The following is a 23,796-nucleotide window of genomic DNA, read 5'->3' as shown; positions in this document are numbered from 1 at the left end:
GCTAGGTCTATAAAAACTCAAAAGCTAGGAAATGATTTCATGGCCGTGATGGTATCTCAGCACTTCATGGGTCATAGAATTTGAGACTTAAAAAAGGAACATCATGATCATCTGGTCAGATAATATCAGTTGCAAAGGAATAACTATCCTTGCCAGAGTTTTGAAAAGTGGCAGAGAGGATTATTTATACCACCACAGCTTGTCATCATCCAAGGAATCAGACATCATGTGTTTTATTGATAAAGGCATTAAAAAAAAAACCCAAAAAAAAACCCTTTTCCCAATACTGGTCTCATGATTTAAAAAACAGTGAGATCAACTTTCTCATTATGACTTAAACCTTCTAATACCCTAGTTGATGACATAACTAGTTATTTCCATTCCATGAGATGCTTTGAATTAATTGTTAATCTTTGTACCTTACTAAAAGTTCCCTATTTGATTATTTTGAATTAAAAAATGCTCATAACATTTAAGCAGTATAGAAGTATAGTAAAAAGCTCCTCCATTACTTTTTCCATTAATGCATATATCTGTTCAGAAGTAGTTTAGCAAACTATTAACATATATCTGTGCTCAAACATGCGTGCATGTGTGTACGTTTTTAAGAACATAAGTTCGATCATACCACCCATTCTGTAACTTCAGTTTTTAAACTTAATTATATATTTCGGACATCGTTCCATTTCATTACATTATTTTTAACTGTAGAAAGTATAAGGTTGTGCATATTTTCACTCTTGTTTTCAGAAAAAGATGCAAAGAATTAAATACTTTTAACATTAACATACAAAGTTAAATAAAGATATACCTCACGTATTTGTTCTCATCCTTCAAAGGCCCCATTTCAGATTTTTGGCAGGTCATTGGAACACCGAGGTTGTGAGTTGAGAGCAGTTTTAATATCTGGAGATTGAACTAATAATAATAGTCCCAGCTTTATCCATCAATGTTTAATGTTTCTAAATATTTAAAGTTATTTTGGGGGGGGTGCATATATCTTTTCAAATTAGTGTTTTTGTTTTTTTCTGATATATACCCAAAAATGGATTGCTGTGTCATGTGGTAGTTTGTTTTTTTTTAACATCTTTATTGGAATATAATTGCTTTACCATGTTGTGTTAGTTTCTGCTGTATAATAAAGTGAATCAGCTATATGTATACATATATCCCCATATTCCCTCCCACTCTCCCTATCCCACCCCTCTAGGTGGTCACACAGCACCGAGCTGATCTCCCTGTGCTATGCAGCTGCTTCCCACTAGCTATCTATTTTACGTTTGGTAGTGTATATATGTCCATGCCACTCTCTCACTTTGTCCCAGCTTACCCTTCCCCCTCCCCATGTCCTCAAGTCCGTTCTCTACATCTTTGTCTGTCTTTATTCCTGTCTTACCTCTAGGTTCATCAGAACCACCTTTTTTTTTAGATTCTATATATATGTGTCAGCATACGGTATTTATTTTTCTCTTTCTGCTTATTAAAGTTATTATTACTTAATAAATAATACATAATTTAAACAGATTATTTTGTATATGTATAATGTATAATCGACTCATAAGAATTTAAGAAGGAAGGTTGTTTTTTACTAAGCATGTAGCAATGTGACCTCAGATTCACATTTGCATTTAGTTATTAAGTCTGAACCAGATCTGGTTTCACATTTTCTTAGTTCTTTTTAAAACATGTCCTCAAAAAGTTAAAGTTAATACTTTTCCTATGCTCATATAGTACTATTTTATTATCTGAATTTCCTGGAATGAGGCCAGAACTCTTCCAAATAAACTTCTTTTGTATTCTATGAGCTTACATGTCCACTAGGGGGTGTATTTTACTCTTTTTTGAATAAAGAAGTTTGTCTACTATAATTGTGTTCTCAGTTTCATGGAGCTGTGTTAACAACTATCAGAAAACAAATTCCCCAAAATTCTTAAACATGGATGGTAGACAACTATCATGTAAAAATCTGACTCCTGAATATGAAACAACTGTACAGCTATTCAAATAGTGGCCTTGACAGTGAACGCTATAGTAGTAGGGCACCAGAGGAAGCACCGTGGGGTAGGGAAGCTTCATGGACCATATAGGACCTGATGTGGCATTGAAAGACCAGCCAGAGTCAAATAGGGCAATACAGTTGTTCTCAAACTTTTTGGTCTCGGGACCTCTTTACACTACTAAAAATTATTAAGGCCCCTAAAGAGTTTTGTTTATGTGGGTTATAACTCTCAATATTTAACAGATTAGCAAATGAAACAGATGCTCTGAAGATATTTATTTACCAATTCATTTAAAAATAACAGTAAAAAGCTATTACCTATTAATATGAATAACATTTTTTCAATAAAAGTTTTCCAAAACAAAAAACTTAGCAAGAAGTGTGGTATTATTTTAAATTTTTGCAGATCTCTTTAATGACTGCCTTAACACAAGACAGCTAGATTCTCATATCTGCTTCTATATTTAATCTGTTGCTTTGGTTGAAGTATGTAAAAAAAAAAAAAAATCACCCTCATGTAGACATGAAGTTGGAAAAGGGAGGAGTATTTCGATATCATTTCTAATAATTGTGGGTATTCTGTGATTCTGCACCCAAACTCTCAAATGCTAGTTTCTTAAAGGTTAGTTGCAATGCGGAACCTGAAACCAATCAGTCAACTTATTCTAGTCTATTTTGTTGAAAATCCACTGGTCTCTCTTGGACTTTGAAAGGATCTCTTACCCATGCATGATTTTGGTTCACTGAGTTAGGTGAATCTTCCAAATGATGACATAATATAAGAAAAATCACATTTGTTAATATCACTACTGATGTCATCAGAAAAGTTTTCGGTATTGGGAATTTATCAAGTTCATGGTGGCAGATACAGGTTTTCCAAAAATTTAATCTTCATTTGAAAGCTTAAATTTTATTACTGGCAACAAATACTAACAGTTGTTTTCCTTGAATTGACAGGCTTACTTTATTTATTTTTGAGAAAATGTTTGTGAAATATGCAAGTGTGAATAATTATAGTTTGTTAGTGATTTTTTTTTCCAGTAGAAATGGGATTCCATGAAAGAAAAAAAAGCCCTTTCAGTTCATAAGTAACTTTTCGTGCTACAACCCTCATACTTCGATATACAGCAAAAATACTGTATGTGTATTTCCCATTTCATCACAGAATAATAAAAAGAAAGGTAATAATGAAGATAATACATAATAATTAAATGTAATAATAAAAAAATTACATGTGGGTAAAAAATCCTTTCAAAGTCTAAGACCAATGAATTTAATAAAGTCAATGTTTACTGCTTCATAGGCTATTCCTAAGTGAAACTGCCATCGCTTTTACCAGCGCACAGCAGTGAAAAATACAATGGCTGCTGGAGCGTTTGCTGCCACTGCCATGATTTGTGCTAAGAGGCCAGCAGTTTCACTCACTCTTGATTTTGCACCATCAGTGCAAATGTGAACACAGCCCAAGAGGTAAATAACATCTTAGTATTATGAAAGTAATATTTCATAATAGTATTATTAGGAAAATAGCTTGGACCTAGGGCAGGGAGCTGAACAGGGACCTGAGAGGAGACTCTGCAGTTGTTGGTTCTTATGGGAATAGAAGGGAATCAGCATAGAAAAGAATGTGTCTTGAAGGTGGAGTGCACCATCCAGGTACTTTAACGCAAATTTAGAGCCTCTCTTTTGTGGTTTTCATTAAACATTCCCTCTTTTCCCACTCCAACCCTGTTTCTCTCTCACTTCTGCCCATTGGTTCTTGTATTTTTACCCCCAGAGGCAATATAGGGCTCTGCTTTTTCTGTGCAGGGCTTAAAATATAAACATTATTTTCTTCTTTTTTTTTTTTTTAAGTTTTATTTCATATTGGAGTACAGTTGATTTACAGTGTTGTGCACTGTACACAACAAAGGGCTTTGGTTATACATATACATATATCTATTCTTTTTCAGATTCTTTTCCCATATAGGTTATTACAGAGTATTGAGTAGAGTTCCCTGTGCTATACAGTAGGTCCTTATTGATTATCTGTTTTATATATAGCAGTGTGTATATGTTAATCCCAGTCTCTGAATTTATTCCTCCCCCCACCTTTCCCTTTTGGTAATCATAAGTTTGTTAACATTAAGGTCTTGAGGCCCAGCAGAGGGTGGCTTCAAATGCCAAGCTGAGGACTGGACTTTCTTCTGTAGATAGTGAGGAGCCCCCCTTACTCTGGTCCCTCCTTTCCTCCCTCCCTCCTTCCCTCCCTCTCTCCCTGTCTGCTTTTCTTGCTCCCTTCCTGAGAATGGCACTGGACAATGATATCTATTGAAAGTGTACCGTCTGGTGTACGTTACAGATCCAACAATGAATGAGGCATAGTACCTGACTTCATGGATAAGTAAGGGATACAGGCACATGTCATTAGTGTTCTGGGAACACATGGTGGGGGGTCCCTAATCCCAGAGGGGGAATGGGATTGCAGGTCAGGGCAGACTTTCTCAAGGAACAAAGGTTATGTAGGCTGAGGCTGAAGGATGAGATGGGAGTAAGGAAAGGAGGAGGAAGACAAGAGGGTCCCAGTGAGGGAGTAAATTGGGCAAAGGCATGGAGGTAAGGCCACAGTGAGTAGTCGGTGTGCTTGGAGTGTAGACTGCCAAGGGGACAGGTCTTCACTTGAGATTAGAGAGGGACTGAATTGTATGCCTCCCTTCCCACTAACTCATATGTTGGAGTTTTAAACCCCAGTACCTCAGAATGTGACTGTATTTGGAGACAGGGCCTATGAGGAGGTAACTGAGGTTAAATGAGGTCATAAGGATGGGGCTCTGATCTGATACAATTAGTGCCCTCATAAGAAGAGACTTCAGAAGGCAGAGAGCGCTAGCTAGCTCTCTCACGCGCTCCCCTCCCCCTCTCTGAGCAAATGGCCACGTGGGGACAAAGTGACTGTCTGCAAGCCAGGAAGGGAGTCCTCACCAGTAACCAAACCCCACTTGAATGTTCATTTCGGACTGTCCAGCCTGCAGAACTGTGAGAGAAATGTCTGTTGTTTAAGCTGCCCAATCTATGGTATTTTATAATGGGAGCATCAGCTGGCTAAGTCAGGGAGGCACTGGCCAGAGAACTGGAAGGACTCTGTCAGCCTTGTTCAGGAGTTTGATTTTTATTCTGAGGGTTGCAGGGAGACATGGAAATGTGGTAAGCAGCAGAATGGAATGGGCTGCGAGTGTGCAGGTTAGTGTCATCAGAGAGATGGACGTGAATGAGCTGGTCAGCGTGGCAGCGGTGGGCGGTGGAATTGAAAGAAACCGTTGGTTTCAAGCAACGGTTTCATCATCATGGAGACAGAAATTGGTGACTGGCCACGTGAGTGAAGGAGGATGAAGAGTCAGGGACTTCGGGTTTCTAGCGTGGGCAGCGGGTGGATCGTGGGTGACACTTGTTCATGGAACTGGGGAGCCCAGGAGAGTAGCAAGTTCAGAAGAGGAAAGGAGGCGTGTAGCTTTGGACATGGTGAGTTTAAAGTGTCTGTGGGGTATCTGGGTGGAGGTGTTTCCCAAGCAGTTGGGTTACACAGACCTGGAGACCCAGGGACAGGAGGGAAGGAGGGAGAGAGGGAGGGAGAGAGGAAGGCACTGCTGAGGTGAGTTACCTCAGGAAGGCAACCTTCCAAGGCAAGACGGTTCTAGTGTCCGTGGCCAAGTCACTTCAACCCTTTGAGTGTTTCGTTCCTCTCCTGTAAAGTATAAATAGTATTTTCCTTGCCTGCCTCCCCAAGCTGTTGTGTCGCTCAAAATAAAACCAAAATGAGAAAATGTAGTGAAAGCACATTTGTAACTGCAAAGGACTGTACACATTTGAGTATTTATTTCACTGGGATTAAAACGGAAAATGCTTGACATACGAGAACAAGTACGAGGCACTAGGGAGTAAAGGCCCAGACGAGGGATAGAGGGAGGGGACAGGGTCACAGAGAGGACTTGGTGGTACCACAGAGGGAAGGGAAGGGAAGGGTTCAGATGAAGCCTTTTCCAGGTCTAGCTGGCTGGGGAGAGAAAGAGGAATATCAAGAGGGGGGAAAAAAAAAAGAGAAGGAACTGGTTGGTTGGAAACGTAACTTTTTTTTTTTTAGTTGATTTTTGGCTGCGTTGGGTCTTCGTTGCTCTGCACAGGCTATCTCTAGTTGTGGCGAGTGGGGGCTACTCCTTGTTGCGGTGCGCGGGCTTCTCATTGCGGTGGCTTCTCTTGTTGCAGAGCACGGGCTCTAGGCGCGCAGGCTTCAATAGTTGTGGCTTGCGGGCTCTAGAGCTCAGGCTCAGTAGTTGTGACGCACGGGCTCAGTTGCTTCGCGGCATGTGGGATCTTCCTGGACCAGGGCTCAAACTCGTGTCCCTTGCATTGGCAGGCGGATTCTTAACCACTGTGCCACCAGAGAAGCCCCACATTAATTTTTTTAAACCTTCTAAACAGACAAAAATCAATGTATTATCTAGTGAAACATTCTTAAAGTCTTTTGAAATAATCTATTCAGAAAATTTTATTTCTTCTATTTCTCCTATTTTCTCCTCCTTTGGATTTGTTTCAAGATTCCTCCTTTCACCCCAGTTGGTCTTGTGACATTATCACAGGTAAACTCAGCGTCCAGTTTCATGCCTGGGCTTTGAATTCTGAGAGTTTCCCCATTTCTCTTAATCAGCCAGCTTCAGCCTTTTGTATGGCTTGGATTTGCCTCATTTCTGAGGATTTAGGCTCTGAGCTCTCATTCTGGCCTCACCTACTAATTCTGTCTTTGCACCTACTAATTCCTTCTCTCCCTCTAAACTTCCCATTCTTCTTCTTAAATCCAATAAATGACCATTTGCCACCTGTCTTTTTTTTCCTCATCTCTCACTTCCTTCCTTCTCTTAATGTTCCCTTGGGTCTTGAAGTCCAGTGTTCACTACCTCAGTCCTTTGTTCACTGGTATCCTTAGAATCCCTTGCCCTTTAACCTTCTCTCCACTCACTGTTCTGTCATCTCCCTGCCTTTCCCCCACCCCACCCTATTTCTTCCTACCAGGCCCATGGAGGAAGTCACATTTCTGGGCCGAATGCTCCTAGTATAGATGCATGCCTCCTGCCTCTGCTGGAACCTCAGTGGTCCTGAGAAAGTCCTGTTAGTTTTAGATCCTTCTCTCTGGGATCCCATTCCCATCAATTTTCCTTACTTTGATAGTAATCTTGCCTTCTTTTTCAATGAGAAGGTTGATGTTGATCAAATGGAATTTCCTCAGCTCTCCTTTACACCTTGCCACTTATCCGTGTTTTTTTACACATTTCTCACGTTCTTCCTTACTCCTTTCCAAGGCCAGCCTCTCTTCTTGGGCACCCATTCATCTCCTGCAGGGCCTCATGCATTTAACTCTGCCCCCTCTTCCCTGTCTTACTCTCTCTCTTTCCTAGACTCTCTTGGCTTCATTCTTGGAACCACTTGACTTTCCTGAAGCTTATCTTCACAAGGGCTTCTCATTCCCTTCGTCACACATTTCTCAGGAGACCTGTGTCTTCTCGCTACTACATTCTTCACCACCTTAGCCCTCTGGCCAAGGGGCATCTTCTTCTGCTCTTCTACTGGAACTGTTCTCAAGTCAACAAGGACCGCTTTCCTGGTTACCAAAGAATCTACTTCACCACCTTTGACATAGTTCCACTCCAGCACGTCTTGGATGGTTAGTCAATTTATGCTGAATGGATGAATAAAGGGAACTTAACTTTTCTCCCTTGGTCTCCATGGTATGGTACCATCTTTTTCACTTGCAGTCTCTCTGACCACTCCTTTTCAGTCTCTTTTTTCCACCTGGCTCTTAAATTTTGCTTCCCCAGCTTGACAGAATGATGAAATTGGAGGGATTCTTAATTGAGGGGATCTTAATTGTGCCAAATCCTGTCCTTTATGTGCTTAAACAATTGACTTTTCTAATCTTTATGACAACGATATGAAGTATTTTTTTTAAGTCCCATTTTTAGAGGAGAAAAGTTAAACTTAAGAGAATTTAAGCAACTTGCCCACGTTAATGTTAGTCAGTGGAAGAGCAGGGGTTTGAATCCTGTTTGGTTCTGATGCCTGTGCTTTTCCCACAGGACTCGGGTGGGAAGCACCTTTGTGTTTTCACAGTGCCCAGCCTGGTCCTTGTAGTATATATTAAGTGCCTGTTAAATATTTGAGGAGCAAATCTGTGACATTGTCCATTCCTATGGCTTTGATCTTTTTGTTTCATTTTCCCTTTAAAAAATATTGACTTAAAAATCACAGAAAGTAGCGTGTGCTTGTTGATAAACATTTAAACAATGAAATTGTGTTCTAAAAGTAAAAAAAAAAAAAAAAAAAAAAAAATTCCCTCCCTCCGCTTCTCACTGCTCCCACTCTCAAGGGGTGGGGACAGCTATCATTTTTACACTGATGATGTCCACGTTTTCAATTTCAGTCCCTAGATCCCTCTTGAGTTTCACAATCTAATCTCTAACTGTTGAGCCCAGATGCTGATTTATAGCTATTTACAGTTTTCCATACAATTGTTTGTATTCATGTGTTTGAGCCATTTGATTTTCTTTTGGAGAGTGGCAAATGTGAAATCAATCAATCAACTGATTAATCTCTCATTCCGCCCACTGGCTCTATGTATACATCTGTCCTGCTGGCCACTCATATTCTTTGAAATTAAACTCCTTTCCTTTCTTTCCTCCTTCAGCTCCATTTCCTGTGCCTTATCTCAGTTAGTTTCCATACCATCTCCCTGTCATCCCTGTTTTCAACCCTCTTCGCGTCCCTGTGCAATCAGATGGCAGGTCCTTTCAGCTGCGGAGGGTCACTGCAGTGCCTTCCCACTGCCGCTCTTGGAGTTCAGCCGGCTTGGAGAGTTACCTTGGCCTCCTGGTGATCATCCTGCTCTCCTTCTAACTCCATTCTGCCGAGACTGAACCTCCTAAAACCGAAAGGTCATTGTGTCCCTTCATTGTGTTGCACAAACACAACTTTTTACCCTGATGCAGTTTAAGTTCTGGCTGCATCTGTTTCTGGACCCTGCCCTGAAACTGTATTCTTCCACACGTATTTATGCTTTACTGTTTACTCCAAATGTACCCAACATTCAAGACACCCCCCAAATGCTACAGTATTCCTGTAGCCCTCTCCCGAGATGCCCCCAATTCTCAAGTCCAGAGAAGCTCTTCCCTTCTCCCGTGCTTTTATAGTTGCTATTTATTCTCCGTATTAGCATTTGGTCCATCTTGCCTGGTGTTAAGTTTGTAATTTAGATCTGTTGCCTCATTAGATGATAACTTTTTTTTTAAAGGACTGTGTTGCAGATATTTTTATGCTTTCTAATTTGTACATAACTAAGTTCTCAAGTAAATGCTATTTGGATGTTTTCTTGAAACTTTGAGACCTTAACATTGATTGAGTCTGTTATTTTCATATTTAGATAATGCTGTTGGCAAGCTTATATCTGAAAGTCCTAATACTCTATACAATGGAAGTTTATGCTTAGTGATCTAAATAAGTTCATATCAGTTATCAATCAACCTATATACCTTTTCATATCTCTAAAGTGACCTATTTAAGAGGCTTTGGAATTGCATTAAGACCCAGCCTACCATGGCCTCCGATTGTGTGTGAACTCTAAAATGCCTCAAGAAAGTTACCAGTAAAGTATTGAAAATATCCATTAATTAAAAATTTAAATTCTTTAATCCGTGTTTTAATAAATCTTAGCGTAAGCGTCTCCTACAGGGTTTTGTTAACCAAGCCGTTTTGAATATAAAATTAAGTGATTTATATTTTATTTTTAAAACTAGGTAGTTTTTTAAAATGGTGGAAGGATGACTTACTGTCCTCATGCAAAGAGGATAGAGGACATTTACCCTACCATAGTCACTGTCTTTTGATAACATAATGCATGATAATTTCAAGGCCCCACTTGACTCCCAAATGACCCATCTCCTCTCATGAAGTATATGTAGGCTAAGACTTGATAAAAGAAAGGGGAAGGATTTTTCCCATTTTTCACTAGTGCCCTGCAATTTTATCCCACTATGAATGGGTGGGTGAAGAGTTTTCTATAGCTCCTTCTCTTTGGGAAGATAAGGAGAAGCAGTGAGAGGACTGAAAAAGAAGTACATATCCTGCCCCTCTTGTGCCCTCCATTCTCTACCTTCGAACTGTACAAATCTTTTAATACCATTTAAGGTGATGATTTTACATGCTTGTAAGACAAACATAGCTTTGATTTATTACTGTCCAGCAGTGTCAGTGTTAACTTAGAGGAGAAGCTCCTGGAACAGCACGATGACTGTTGTAGGACAAGCACCATAGTGTCCGAATAGGCAGCTTAAACATTTTTGGTGTTTTGGTTGTGTTTGGTTTTTGATGGGGTGAGCCCCAGCCAAACCACTTACTGAGCTGAACATCAGATTTGAGGGTTAGGGGGAGCTTTTCTTTGAAGTGTGGTACTACTTTGTTGCTACCCTCTATTTCTGAATCTTTTAGGTAAAAAATAATCAGTATCACTTTTTTGAATAAAACGACAAGAAGCTGACTTAATTATGCTGTCTCTTTAAGTTAAATTTTTGCTCAGAGGATAGCTCTAGTAACTGTATTGTGCCTTTTTAGAAATCTGAGAATCATTGGGGTTAAGGAGGAACTTGCTTACTTATCCTTTCAGGATTGATCTTCCAGTTCAGCGCGGCTCATTTTTACTTCCCATCCTCTAGTATTTAAGGTTTGTGTTTAGAATTTATTCTGTTTATGCTCATTTGGCACAGGAGAAGTATTTTCCAAGTCACTTGAATTTCTCCTGCCTTTTCATTGTTCAGAATTGTTCCAAACTTCTAAATGAAACCCTTACTGAGAAGGCGTGAGTGTGTGTGTGTGTATGTGTGTGTGTTTCTGGGAAAACAACATAAAAATTACTTCTCTGGACCCCCATGACATTTTTTTGGGGGGGGAGGGGTCCTGTTTTAAGCTTGACAGGTAGTTTATTCTTATTAAATGTGTTTCATTTATATCTTGTTCTTTGTGTGAAATTCAGCTTAAGAAGACTGGGATTGTTTTGGATATATTTTTTCTTAAACCAGCTGGAATCTTATTAACTCTTGTTTGAAGATGTGTGTGTGTGTGTGTGTGTGTGTGTGTGTGTGTGTGTATTTGCATGTGTTTGTGGGAGGTGTGTGCGTATACATATGCCAGCTTCTTCCTTGAGTGGTTTTTCAATTGTAAGATTTGAAAGAAAGAAAAGAAAAGGAAAGAGAGATGCCGTAAGTAAGAGGACAAAGGAATACTCTCTTAACTGGACTGGAATTGAAGTTTGTGTTTCATTTAAAATGACAAATCAGCAAATCCCTCTTCAGCACTGTTGCATCAAGGTGAATTTTTCCTTCATTCTGGGCTTTGGAGTGTTTGTCTGGACATCTTCCCAGGAAAGCCCCTGTGTAAAACCCCCATTAAAGCAAAGCCATCATAAAATCATTTCATTTCCATAACACTTGTCTTCTGACCTATGTGAAATGTACCATAACTCTTGAGGTGCGTATTTTGGGTCTTAAACAAGAAAACAAACCCTGAATACAAAATTACCATGTATGCCAAACTGTGATGCAAAAATGAAGATAAAAAGTAGAGATTCTTTCCTTCCATATGGTGAAGCAATTTGGGGAAAGAAATTGGACTTTGGGCAGGAAGGCAAAGTCAGATTTTTGGGGGGCAGCTGGAGAGTGCATTTTAATGCCCTGAATTGCGGAATTTTATTCAGAATTAAAGAAAAAAGAAGACACCTGTCTACTGATTTCACTCCTAGGACTTATCAATCTTAGTGCTGGGGCTGGAGTCGGCACTGTGGATCTCACCAAAGCAGGGCGGGTGTTTCAGGCGGACTGCGTGGTTTATTGGCCACCATTAGTTAGTTCCCCAAACTAAACAAAGAATCATAAATTACGGGATGTGCGTTGTTTCTTATCTCTTGCCGGAGGCCATTGCTAATTTCGGAGGGAAATGAAATGGTCACTCTTTTGTGTAATTACAGAGTAAACCCCATGTAATTGCGCTAGTAAACAAACATGTAGCAAAATGGAACTGGTCTGCAGTTCCCAAACGGCTGCTTTTTAAGGCCCTGGGGACCTAGGGTACCTTGAAATGCAGGATGGGGTGAAGTTGCTGAGTATTGTATTAAAAAATCAAGCAAGAAGGAAGTTTCTAACTTAAGGCCACTAATATCTGAATTCCATGCCAGAAAATGTCAAGGTAATGAAACATGTCAAACAGAAAGTTCGGTGCAGACACGCTCCAGGGGAAAATCCAGCTGAATCAAGTTCAGTGGCAGATTCCACTTAGATAAACCATTGACTCTGGAAAGCTATACATCTCCTGGAGAAGCTTCTCCTTGTTTTTCCTCCTTTCATCTATAGCAAAAGCAAACAAAATGAAGGTGAGGGAAAGATAAAGAAATCATGTTCATACGCTGGGTCAATTTCTAAGCCAATTTTGACCTTTATAGTAAACTGTTTTCCACATCTGCTGACCACAAATGTCTACATATGGTAACAGGTAACTTAACGTTAGTACCATATAATCTGCAAGACGTAAATAACTAGGCATTGTAATTATATGGCAGTTACCATACAGTTGAAGTAGTTATATGGTTATTAGTACCCCATAAAATAAGGTGATAGTATTTTTCTTTTTATAATCTAGTATAGGAATTTCTTCTTTCCATACTTTGAAAGGTCATAAATAATTTTGGTGTGTTCTGACATTCAGTGAAGGCACTGTAAAGAAAAGTGGTTATTCCTCCAAGATGCCTGGGAAGTTACCCTCTTCATGACGAAATGTTAAATATGGATGGATGAATTTTGTGTTAAGTTCTTGATTTTGCTAGATGGTCACCCATAATTCTGGGGAAAAAACACACAGTCAGTATGGAGGAATGAATTTTTGGCCATGATACTTCTAATGCAGTTTTTGGAAATTCTTAAAAATCACATTATGAAATATTAGTAGTTACCATTAACATTCTTTTTCTTTTCCTTTTTTCCCCTTCCCTCTTCATTCCTTCAGCTTTTCTCCTTTTCCCTCCTCCCTCTTTCCCTTTTTCTCTCTCTTCTTTCTTTTTCTTCCTTTCTTCCTTTCTGTGACTACTGCCTTTTTTCCACAGATAATTAGTATGATATAGACTGTATTGGTTTAAAAACAAAACCAAGACTTAAAAAAAGGCCCCAAATAACTTGTATTTAATTAATAGGTAATTTTAAAACTTAAGAGTTCCCTGCCTCTTCTCTGGCGATTATCTTAGTTCCTGGTTCTAGTTTTTAAAACAGGGAAAGTTTTAGGCCTTCCTGGTTCAACTCACATTGTCCACAGCACACCTCACTGTCTCTACCAAAGAGGAGCATTGAATTTGAAATTTGATGCATTTTAGTCTTCTTTTTTTTCCCGTCCTCTCTGATCCTCTATATATGGCTTCTTTGCAAAACAGTTTTGTGCAAGCAGACATGACTTAACTCCATTCCCTACATAGAGAACTATTCAACTTTACTTTTATGTGTTTTGAATACTGCCTCATCTGAGACTGTGACAGCAATAAAGTATGCATGGCCAACCTTATTTTAATAGCGCAAGAGAGCTGCTTTTAATTAATAAGTGGATCTCTTTATGTCTGGGGTTTTCAGTTTATTTTGTGGTTCTTTGGAGTTCTGCAATTATGTGGCCTAAAAGGGCTATGTTAGTGGAGACTAAATCCTTTTAAAAATCAGTCATTTACGTGTTTTGTGTCTGTAATCTGTGTTTTCAGATTACAGTCTTTAAGAAAAGGGGGAAAAAAAACCCCAGCAGTAGCAGTTTTTCTCTAGAATGTTAAAATCTGTAACCCATAAATGTATATATTTTAGCAGTCATTAATGGAATGCAGTCTCCTTGTACACTGATAGAAGACTGGCCATCCTCTTGAGTTAGTACATCATATGGGTCCAAGTTGCTTTAAAGAATCCTCATATTATGTTATTTCCCCACTTGACATCTACTTTTAAACCACTAAAAAATTGGTAGAGCTTTGTATAAAGCATCTACTAGGTATCTTTTCGAGCACTATAAAAGGTGTGCAAAAGCTCTTACATGCTGGCGATGCCACTGTAGTCTTGTCTGATATGCATGGGTTTTGATTTAGGTTGTCAAATCTGGGATTTCAACACTCACCACGGCTTGTGCACTGTGCTCCCTCCTAGAGGAATCTAGAGCCAGACCTGGACCCATAATGACCCTAAATAAAGTGACTGATTCCTTGGTAGTAATATGGAATGCTTTTAAATGCTTTTATGATCGACATATGAATGCCGACATCCAGGCTTGCTTATGCTGGTTTGTGATCTGCTTTCTTTAGACGGTATATTCTATCTACTTCTGCATAAGGGATAAGGGGGAGGGTATTTTGTGGCATTGAAAAGAATTAGCTGTAGGAGCGTGAGCACTTCATAAGTACAGGCACAGACATCTTGGCCGGGTATTAGTCACTGGGTTAGTTTGTGGGTCACTATATTTTAAAATTTAAAGAATTAACCAAAAAATTACGGCTCTTTACACATCGAAAGGAAAACGAGATGTTATCTTTTTAAAGTCAGAGGTAAAACTGTAAGCCATCTAACTTTTCCAATTTCATTTTGGTTCCCTGCGCAAAGCGTCTCTTGAAGGCTTTCTCAGGTCAGCTCTAACGGGAGGCTACTCTGGGGGACACGGGCGCCCTGCGGGCACTGTTACGCAGTTGGCAGTAGATGGCAGTACTGTTCCACTGCAATATTTAAAAATCACAGCAAATACTGTCCAACATTTCATCCCCAGTCTCACTTTGAAAATGCTTGATTAGCTACATTAAGCAATGTTTGGGTGGTTTTTTTTCCCCCCCTTTTAAACTTACAGAATTATAGCGACAGTCTGAAAGAAAGCCATTACTGGTAGACAACACGATGATCAGTCGTAATTTAGTCAGTGCAACATGGGGAATGGCATATAGGTTTTTAACTATTTTTGTAACAACAGTCTATATAAATGTATAAAATTGTTAACCAGAAGGATTATAATTTCTCACTTATTTTGTCTCGATTTTTTTTCTCCTTAGTTTTATCTAGGGTAACATCTGAGCATTATGGTGGATCATCTGAGATGTGCATTTGTGTGTACATGTTATTTCTTTTTATTCCTGTGGGTCTACACATACGCCTTGCAAATGAAATACTTTTTAATCCTGTTAAGGGATCTTGGTGTATATTAACTAACTTGGAGACCAAAATAGCTAATATCTTTACAGTTTTTATTTATTTGGAAGTTCAGGGAATGAGGCTGTCTTTGGGGAAGGGTAGGTTACCTTCTCATATTAGGTTTTCTATAGGTCCCTTATGGAAACATGCACTACAGAAAAATAAGCTGTTCTTCTATTTTTCTTTGTGATCCAGATTATGTTGTATTGGTTACCTCTCTCTCTTTCAGGTTGAATAGAAAATAACAATATACGATCATCTTATAAATGAAAACTTGCACAGTCGATTGGCAGTTAATATATTTCCTGAATTTTTAAAATTTTAAGAGATTTTTAGGGAAGATTTCATATACTATGAGGATGAAATTAGTAGTTTTTCTTTCTTCTTTTTAAGAAACAAAAGCCTTATGTTACTAATGTTCCATTTGAGAAGAAAATAAATGTATTTTGTTTTGTGAAATACTTTGGGAGAAGTATTCAATTTCAAACTGAACTGAATTTAAGAAAACTATGGCTTTGCTGTTTATCTTACATTTTCTCATTTTTTAAAAACTGAATTTGTATCTAGAATTGTAAAATGAATAATGATAGACTTAATCTGGCTTTTTTTTTTAAACTTCAAGACATTTTAAAAAGTAGAATGTAATGCTTCTCTATTACCTTTTAAAGGCTTTAGAAGGTAGAGTAGAAAAAGAAAACATCTCTGTGCTGCTGAATATGTGTTCTGTTTCGGTTATTGTTTTATGCTTAGCTCGTGTGGATACATCAGTTGTCTTAACTACTGTATAAACTTGAAAGTTGCCACATGGGCCACAACCTGTGATAGCAAGTAATTCCTGACAGGTTTTGTTATTATCTTCTTAACCCCATGACATGATCAGTACATTTTAAAGATTCATTTATGGGGTGTGCGTGTGTGTACATACACACACATGCTTACACACAGGATGTAGAAACAACTATAACTGCTGTAAAAGAAAATATGTTGGTGGGAATTTGTGTGTAACTTATGCTAAAGTATGTGAAAATTGGAGACATAACATATTTAGTGTCTCCCAGCAAACAGATGAATGCAGTAATAACAAATTCGTAAGATTGTTTTATCCCGTTCTTCCATCAGATACGAGCCAGCCAAGAAGCAAATAAATCAGTTTCTCATAGGAGTACACAGTGGAGTGAAACTCTGGGCGTAGGCAGAACTTCCTATCTCCCTGGGAAGTTTGGCTCACAGGGTGGCGGGGATTAAACAGTGCCTGGATGGTTTGCGATTGAAGTTGTGCTGTTGAGTGATACATTTTGAAAGAGTAGCTTAAAGTTTTGAAGGAGTAACATATTGTCTGAAAAAATCCTGTCGGAGAGAATTCTCAAATTCTTGAAGACCAGACGGGTTCATTTCTGCCTTGTTAAATACCTCGGGAGAAGTCAGGATTCTTCCCATTTGACTTGCAATAGAGATTTCTCAAGCAATGTTTCTTTCCAGCCAGCTATAGGATGAGAAAGGACAAAAAAATTGGCTTTGTTTCTACTTTTTGCACAGCCAGACTTGCTCTTATGTTTGTAACATTTAAAGGAGTTCAATAGGAGGCCCTTTATTCTTTGATCTAATGCCACAGTGCTGTTTAATGAGAAAGGTTTTTAATATTGTGTGCGATAATGAAAATTTCTGCCAGCTCAGACCAATATAATATAATATTAGATTTACACCTTGGATCCCTTCTTTTATTTCTTGTCCTGAATCCGCCGTGCCCACCCCCCAACCCCTCCCCGGCTGAAACAGGTAATTACAAAGGTCCTCAGATCAATTTTTGTAAAGGGGCACCCTGACGGGTACCATGACTGAAGTGTGACATGAGCCTTTTCCAATACAATGGGTGGCCTAACATTCCTCCGGACGCCCAAGCTCATTAAATATTCGGTTCCTTTTTTCCCCTCTCTCCCCCCTCCATGCACTTAGCTTGAGTCTCACTAAGTCTGGGGTTTCTTCACTGAAGACTTAGGAAAATTGCTTCGAGTTCTCAGATTGAATTTTTTATGTGTATGACTTCATGATAGCATTAGCATGTGCTTTGATCCATGTGTGAATGGCGCTGGGTCGGCGCTTATTGCCATATCCAGATGGTGTTACAGGGAACAAACAGTTGTGTTTTAGGATTTCTCAATAGACTGTCTAGACTGGCCGTGCAGCAGACAGATACAGCCACCCATCAAATTAGCGTTTGTCAGATTTATGGTAATGGTTCACCAAAGCCTTCCTGTCATTGACATTAAGATTTACGCCTCCAAAGTTATTTTGTCTTCCACAGAATATAGCTTGTGATTGCTCGGATTTAAAATAAAAAGTTTAAGACTGAAAAGTCTTTCTGAATGTGAGCTGTTTCTGAATGAAAAGAAAAATATAAAAGGAATTAAGCAGTGGTTGCGGCTTAGGGGCTGTATTGATTAGGGAAAGGCACACTCCCCATCCCCCCGACCCCCCCCCCCCAAGTGATAAGAAGGATGTTCTGTTCAGGTTGGTGTCTCCCATTTGCCCTTGTTGGAAAGAAAAACATGTATGTGGGTGACTCTAGCCAGATTTTGCCCTTTCATGTTCTTACTCTGCAGTAACGTGATCTGCTGCCCCAACGCGGTGGGAATAACCTTTTGACAGGCAGTGTGTCCATTCTTGGTGGAAATGTTTTCCCAAGTCTGGCCAGGCTGCCTTTGATCATACCTCCTTCCAAGGTGGGGTCACAGCTACTATGCCGTACTAGAGTCATCGGTTCCTGCGTGGAAAGTGAGAGACGTGAGGGTTTAGAATAAATAAATAAATACGACCCAAACCCTCCGAAATTCTCAATCACACTGATGTTATGGAGCTGGAAGGACGGAAGTGCCCACATGGAGTGTTCAGGACATTTCGGGTTAAGCTTCGTGTGTGTCTTTTTGCGTAAATGGGTTAAGCGATGTATTCTGCGCATTTTCATCCAAAGCACTTGCAGGCATGAGGCTTGATTCCATCCTGGACGTGCTGAGGCATGTCGGAAAATGTGTTTTCTTATTGTATGCTGGTGTAAATGACAAATGGTGAAGAGGCTGGGGGTTGATTAAAACGCCGAGACGGCCATGGGAGACAATATATAGGGAAGCAGGCTTTGCAGAGGTGAAAAGCTCCAGCATTTTTCAAAGGAAGTACTTTCATCTGTCTGAGAATGGGCATTTGGGGAAACCCCTGCTAACCCCTTTGGTATGTCAGGACTGAGAACTGCTGCCTGTTCTATTCCAGGGCAGAATCCTTGCAGAATTCTCACTCCCAGGGTATCTCTTATCTACTCCGGTGGCAGGCGAGATGTGATATCCACTGCTGAATAAAGCATTCTCTAATTGAGTACTGGACTGAAGGCTTCCTGCGAACCTCCAGGAGCCCCTGCGTCTCAGTGGTGGTAGCTGTCCCCTCCTTCCCTCCCTCCCTTCTTCGCTCTCTCCTTCCCCCACCGCCTTTGCTCTTGCCACACAGTAATCATTTGAGAGGCTCTTCGGGGCTGTTTGTAAAGGCTTCTTGCTCATGTATGTGTTCAAATTTAGTGATAAGTGTATTTTACTAGTTGTAACAAAAAATGATGTAATTAGTGCTCAAATAAATTACATAGCAACAAAGTACATGCTCTCCAGTATAATAAAGTAATGGAATTTTCAGTTTTGCCCATTTTCAAGCTTTTAAATGATGAATTAAATGCACGAAATAAAAATACTCTTCTACATTAATTTCTTTGAGTGTTTGAGCATTCACTTAGTTTACAGTATATTTTTAAAATCAATTATGACCAATTTATTGAGAAGAATTTGCTTATCTCTGTTTTATGGATATAAAACTAGAAGATCCCCCCCGCCGCCACAATGGGAACATCATGCTAAACAGAATTTTCCTCCAAAACTACTTCTTTTCCTTTTCCCACTGTTTCTGCCTCCCCTTTTTCCTCTTTTTTCTTCCTGTTTTGCTCAAATGGCTAAAAGGATTCCTTCTGCAAAGCATATTTCTTAAGGAACCTCAATGATTTTTTTACTTCGTTTTGATTAATTTCCAAACCATTGTTAAAATAGTGATCATTTGAGCACTGTCTCCAGTAAATCTAATTACTGCCACCTCGTCTTTGGCAGTGCTTACTCGGGGCTGTGGCAATGGAAGGGTTACTGGGCGTTTCCTGAGTTAGTAGTCGCGCTAGAACAGTTACCATTTTTGACTTGAGAACTATTTTAAGGTTGTAAGAAACAGTATAATTTTTACAAGACACATTTATAGTGTTTTAAAAAAGTTAACTACCCTTCTTACACGTGTGTTTTTTGGGAAATTGGAAAGGTTGGATGGAATGCCAGTCTTCCAACAACGTGTGAAAGTTATTTGAATAAAATTCCTTTTCTTTAGTTTAAGACTCTACTTTCTCTGGGAATCCTCCACATTTGTAATTTAGGCTTTACTGTTTTAAGAATGAAATTTTGATATATACTTTATGCTGCATTTGCTTGATCGGACAACATATTTAAAGCATTTGTAGGTTGTTAGAACTTGGGATGTTAGTTAGACCTTAGTGAACATCTCCTTGAATAACCTCATTTTTCCAGTTGTGGAAACAGAGGCGTGGCTATGTTAAGTGTTTTTGCTCAGGACAAAGCCCGGCTGCCATTCAGGTTTCTCACTCTCTACTTTCCCATTTAATCACTACTTTTAGGGAGCTAGAGGTAGGTTCACTCTTGCTTGCTTATTTTACACACCTCCCACCCCCAGTCAACCATGCCTTATCCTTCTCAATCTTTATTTGACAGTTCAGAGCTAAGAGAGTGCGTTTCATTTCCTCTTAGCGGGTTATACCAATAGAAAAAATAGAAAAAATAAAGTCAGTTGCGACAGATACTGGTAACTGTATACCCAATAACCATTTATGCATTCTTGCTAAAGGAACCCTAGTTTTAGCTGAGTTAGCAATGTTTCTAGGCCTAGCCAATGAATCGTGTTTTGTCTAAGATGCTTATGACTCTGGTGTTGTGTCCTGTCTGTATTGCTGACCAGTGATCAGGGTGGGTGGGGTCTGCTTGAGGTGCTTTGGGAAAACTTTTGCTTTCTTGTGAAAAGGGACAGATGGGGTTGACTCAATCTTCCTCCACCCCCCCCCCCGTCCCCCCCCCCAGTCCCCCCTCCCCACATTGCTCTTCCTCTCACCTTGAACATGGATTTGACACCTGGAGCTGCTGTAGCCTTCTTTCTACCTTGGAGGAAAGGCCAGCTTTTTTTTTTTTTTTTTTTTTTTTAGTGAGTCCTATTTGTTTAAACCAGGGGTTGACATTTTGATTAAACCAGTGGTTGGCAAATTATGACCTGTGGGCTGGCTGCCTATTTTTGTAAATGAAGTGTTATTGGGACACAGCCACACTCATTTGTTTGTTATTGTCTGTGGCTGCTTTCATGCTACCAGGACAGAGTTGAGTAGTTGCAACAGAGATACTTTGGCCCATAGCCTAAAATACTGACTCTCTGGCCCTTTAGTTTGCTGACCCTTGTTTGAAAGCACCATAAAGTGAGTTTGCTGTTACTTGCAGCCAAACACATTGCTAAAGTCAACCAATAATCATGATCTCTGATGTGTGACTTAGGATTTCCACCTGCTCAAATTACCCTTGTCTGGTTAAGCTGGTTTGCTCCAGTTCGGTATATTCCTCATTTGTCCACTAACCGTGATGTCCTTCCTAAACTGTCTGATTATCTTTGTTCTTGTATATATATTTTTAAAGATGAGAATGTAAACATGTTTCATTTAAGTGCCACCTAAAACTCATGTCAGCTCTTTGATGTTCCAACAGTCTAACTGTCTGAGGCATTACTTTCTGGGGCATAGAGAAGGAAAATTGCCAGGGCTCTCAGTGCATGGGGTCTGCTGATGGATCTTAAAGTCTTAACTGATAGAACAGCTCCCATCTCCCCCCACAACTTGTTGCCTTTTGTGATTTAGAAGGACCAGGGAAAACTGACAGTAACACCCACTCTGTGACCACATGTACTGCTTGGTACACACCAAACAAGTCACTAACCTGATATGGGAAGATAAATTGGAAACACTTTTCTGGTTTTAGTCACAGCTATAATTGGGCAGCCTGTCTTTTGAACAATAAAGGGAACCCTCATTTGATTTTGGACGAAGGTAGAACATTCCCATATGTGTGAATACAAAGATAAACAAAAGGTACCTAATGACAATGTGTGTCTTTCCATGCTGGTTGTAAAAGTATCAGATAGGACTTGTCCTGCTTTTGCACATTGTGTAACATAATGTTGCAGACAGAGCACTACACTGGGTTCTAGGAGACTGAATTAACCACGAGTTAACTTCTGTATGCCACAGTTTTGCATCAACAAGGAAAGGAGATTGGACTTTATGGCATTCGAGGTCTCCTCCTATTCTAAGATGCTTATACTTTTAGGAATTCTTCATGGTGGTTGGAACCCACTTGAGGATTAATCAGTTCAAACAACAAAACAGCAATAACAAAACTCTCTTTGGAAAATTGAGGTACCGGTCAGAATGGCCTTTTAATTTTAAGGCCCGGATGCCTCAGAAGTTTTGCCATTGTACAGGTATCCTTCAGTGTCAGAATAATTTTCTGGGGATGGAAACTTCTGGGTGAATTTGGGTTCTGTAATATCAATTTGCAATGCTGTATGTTGATAATCAAATACAATGTATTTCACAATATATTTATTATTTTTTAAAAATAACATATTTAGTTCCTTCAAACTACTATCTTCAAAGTATAGATTTCCAAGGAAATAATTAGAAGTAAATTAGTTGTAAAGTAAGAGTGGATTCCAGTGAAAATAGGTAATATTAATACATTATTATTTTTATCAAAATTCTCTTGCCTTGTTTAAGAAATTACAGTTCATGAAAGACAAAATTTTAACTTGATTGGGGAATTTTATAATAACAATGTCGGTGTCACAGAATCTTAACTGCTATTTTGAAGTGGGTATGTTCAAGCATTTCTTGCTTTTTAGTAATAACTGCTTAATAACAATGAAAAAGCTTGTTTTGTGAATTATGCTTATTATGCTTACTTCTTTGGCTTTTTATTTTGCATGGAAGACATAAAGGAATAAAATTTTGGTATTGTGTTCAAGCTAAATATTAAGACACAAAGAACAAATTACCTTATTTCTACCACTTATTCCCTTTTTTCCTTTTTCAAAGAACTGTCTGTAGCTATTCTGGAAAGTAGGCTCTAATTAACACTCCATAATGCTCTAACTCACTGTGTATCTTTATATTTTGAATAGAAAATTGTGATGTAATAAAGATAGCTGCTTCACTTCTTTGAGAGAAAAGGTGAATTATGAATAAATACAAATTTAAAAGTAGGAAAGGCTGCCAGTTTAAAAGACTCTGGAAGAATGTTGACTTTGCAAATAACTGTTCACAAATTAGCCTTTTTATACAGCATGTCTGGCCAGTGTCTAGGTCCTGACAAATGATGCTAGGTGAATGATTTTCTTCATTAAATGTGCTTTCAACTAAAGAAGGCCTCGAAATTGTCATTTTAAAAGAATGACATGACCTGTGTTCTAAAATACAGGCACACATATTTTTCTAATAATGGATACGGAAGTGAATATTGAATTCCACATCTCTTACTTTTTTATTACTTAGTTTTAATTTATATCAGTGTTCTATATGAACAATTTGTAAAGGGTCAAATAAGTTTGTAAAGGTGTTATGAAAACCAGTGGTGACTTCTTTCCTTCCCCTACCAATCCCCTCTAACCTCTCTGTAGCTTTCTCTACTTTTAACTATTTAGCTTTTTTCCACTTTTTGTTTTTTTGTATTTACTTCCGTTGTCGTAAATAGTGTGCTTATATGGCAGCTTCTTGACTTTTCTATTTTGGGTGTCATCTCTTGGCCTCCCCCTTGGGAAGATATGGATTTAGGTCTTTTTCCTCTCCCTCCCATGCACCTTCAATATACCTCCTTACCCTCCAGTTAATGTCATGGTTTTGGGTAGATGCACAAGTGCACGGCATTTATGCCTTTGTAAATGCTGTTCATAGCTGTCATGTAGCATGTGATGATGATTTTTCCTCCTTGTTCAACCCTACTTTTCCCAGAGTTGGTAATTGTTGTGTTCTTTCACTTAGTTTGCTAAATCCACATCAATTCATTCCCAGGTATTACCCACAGTTGTGTAAATCTCCTTTTAATCATATCAAACAGGTATGGCATACGGTTCTACCAGTTCATCTTCTTGCTGACATTTCTCCCAGAGCTTTGGATCTGCTCCACTCTGGACTGGCTACTGTCGAGGATGCTGCATGGCTGTCACCCCCTAATCCTGTGCATTATCATGGGGAGTCCCTTCTCGTCCTAAGGATTCCAGCTGGCTTTCAAGTCTCCCACTTCTTAGCTTACTCCAGGGTGCATTAGAGGTCAATTTTTGGACATTTGGCTTATCAAACTCATGATTGATGGTCTAGTTGGTGTTGAATTCTAGGTTGGAAATGATTTTCCCTTGTAGTTTTGA

The 23,796-nt window shown here is 39.1% G+C and overlaps 1 protein-coding gene across 2 annotated transcripts in view; it reads left to right on the top strand.

Annotated features, from left to right (window-relative positions):
* ARL15 (ADP ribosylation factor like GTPase 15) overlaps nt 1-23,796 on the top strand; it is a 415,759-nt gene that overhangs the window by 76,032 nt on the left and 315,931 nt on the right. The gene's annotated exons all lie outside the window — the stretch shown is intronic.

Source organism: Pseudorca crassidens, chromosome 3, assembly GCF_039906515.1.
Source record: "Pseudorca crassidens isolate mPseCra1 chromosome 3, mPseCra1.hap1, whole genome shotgun sequence".
NCBI lineage: Eukaryota > Metazoa > Chordata > Mammalia > Artiodactyla > Delphinidae > Pseudorca > Pseudorca crassidens.
Note: the sequence above shows the minus strand (reverse complement) of the source record. Positions and strands in the feature narration are given on the sequence as shown.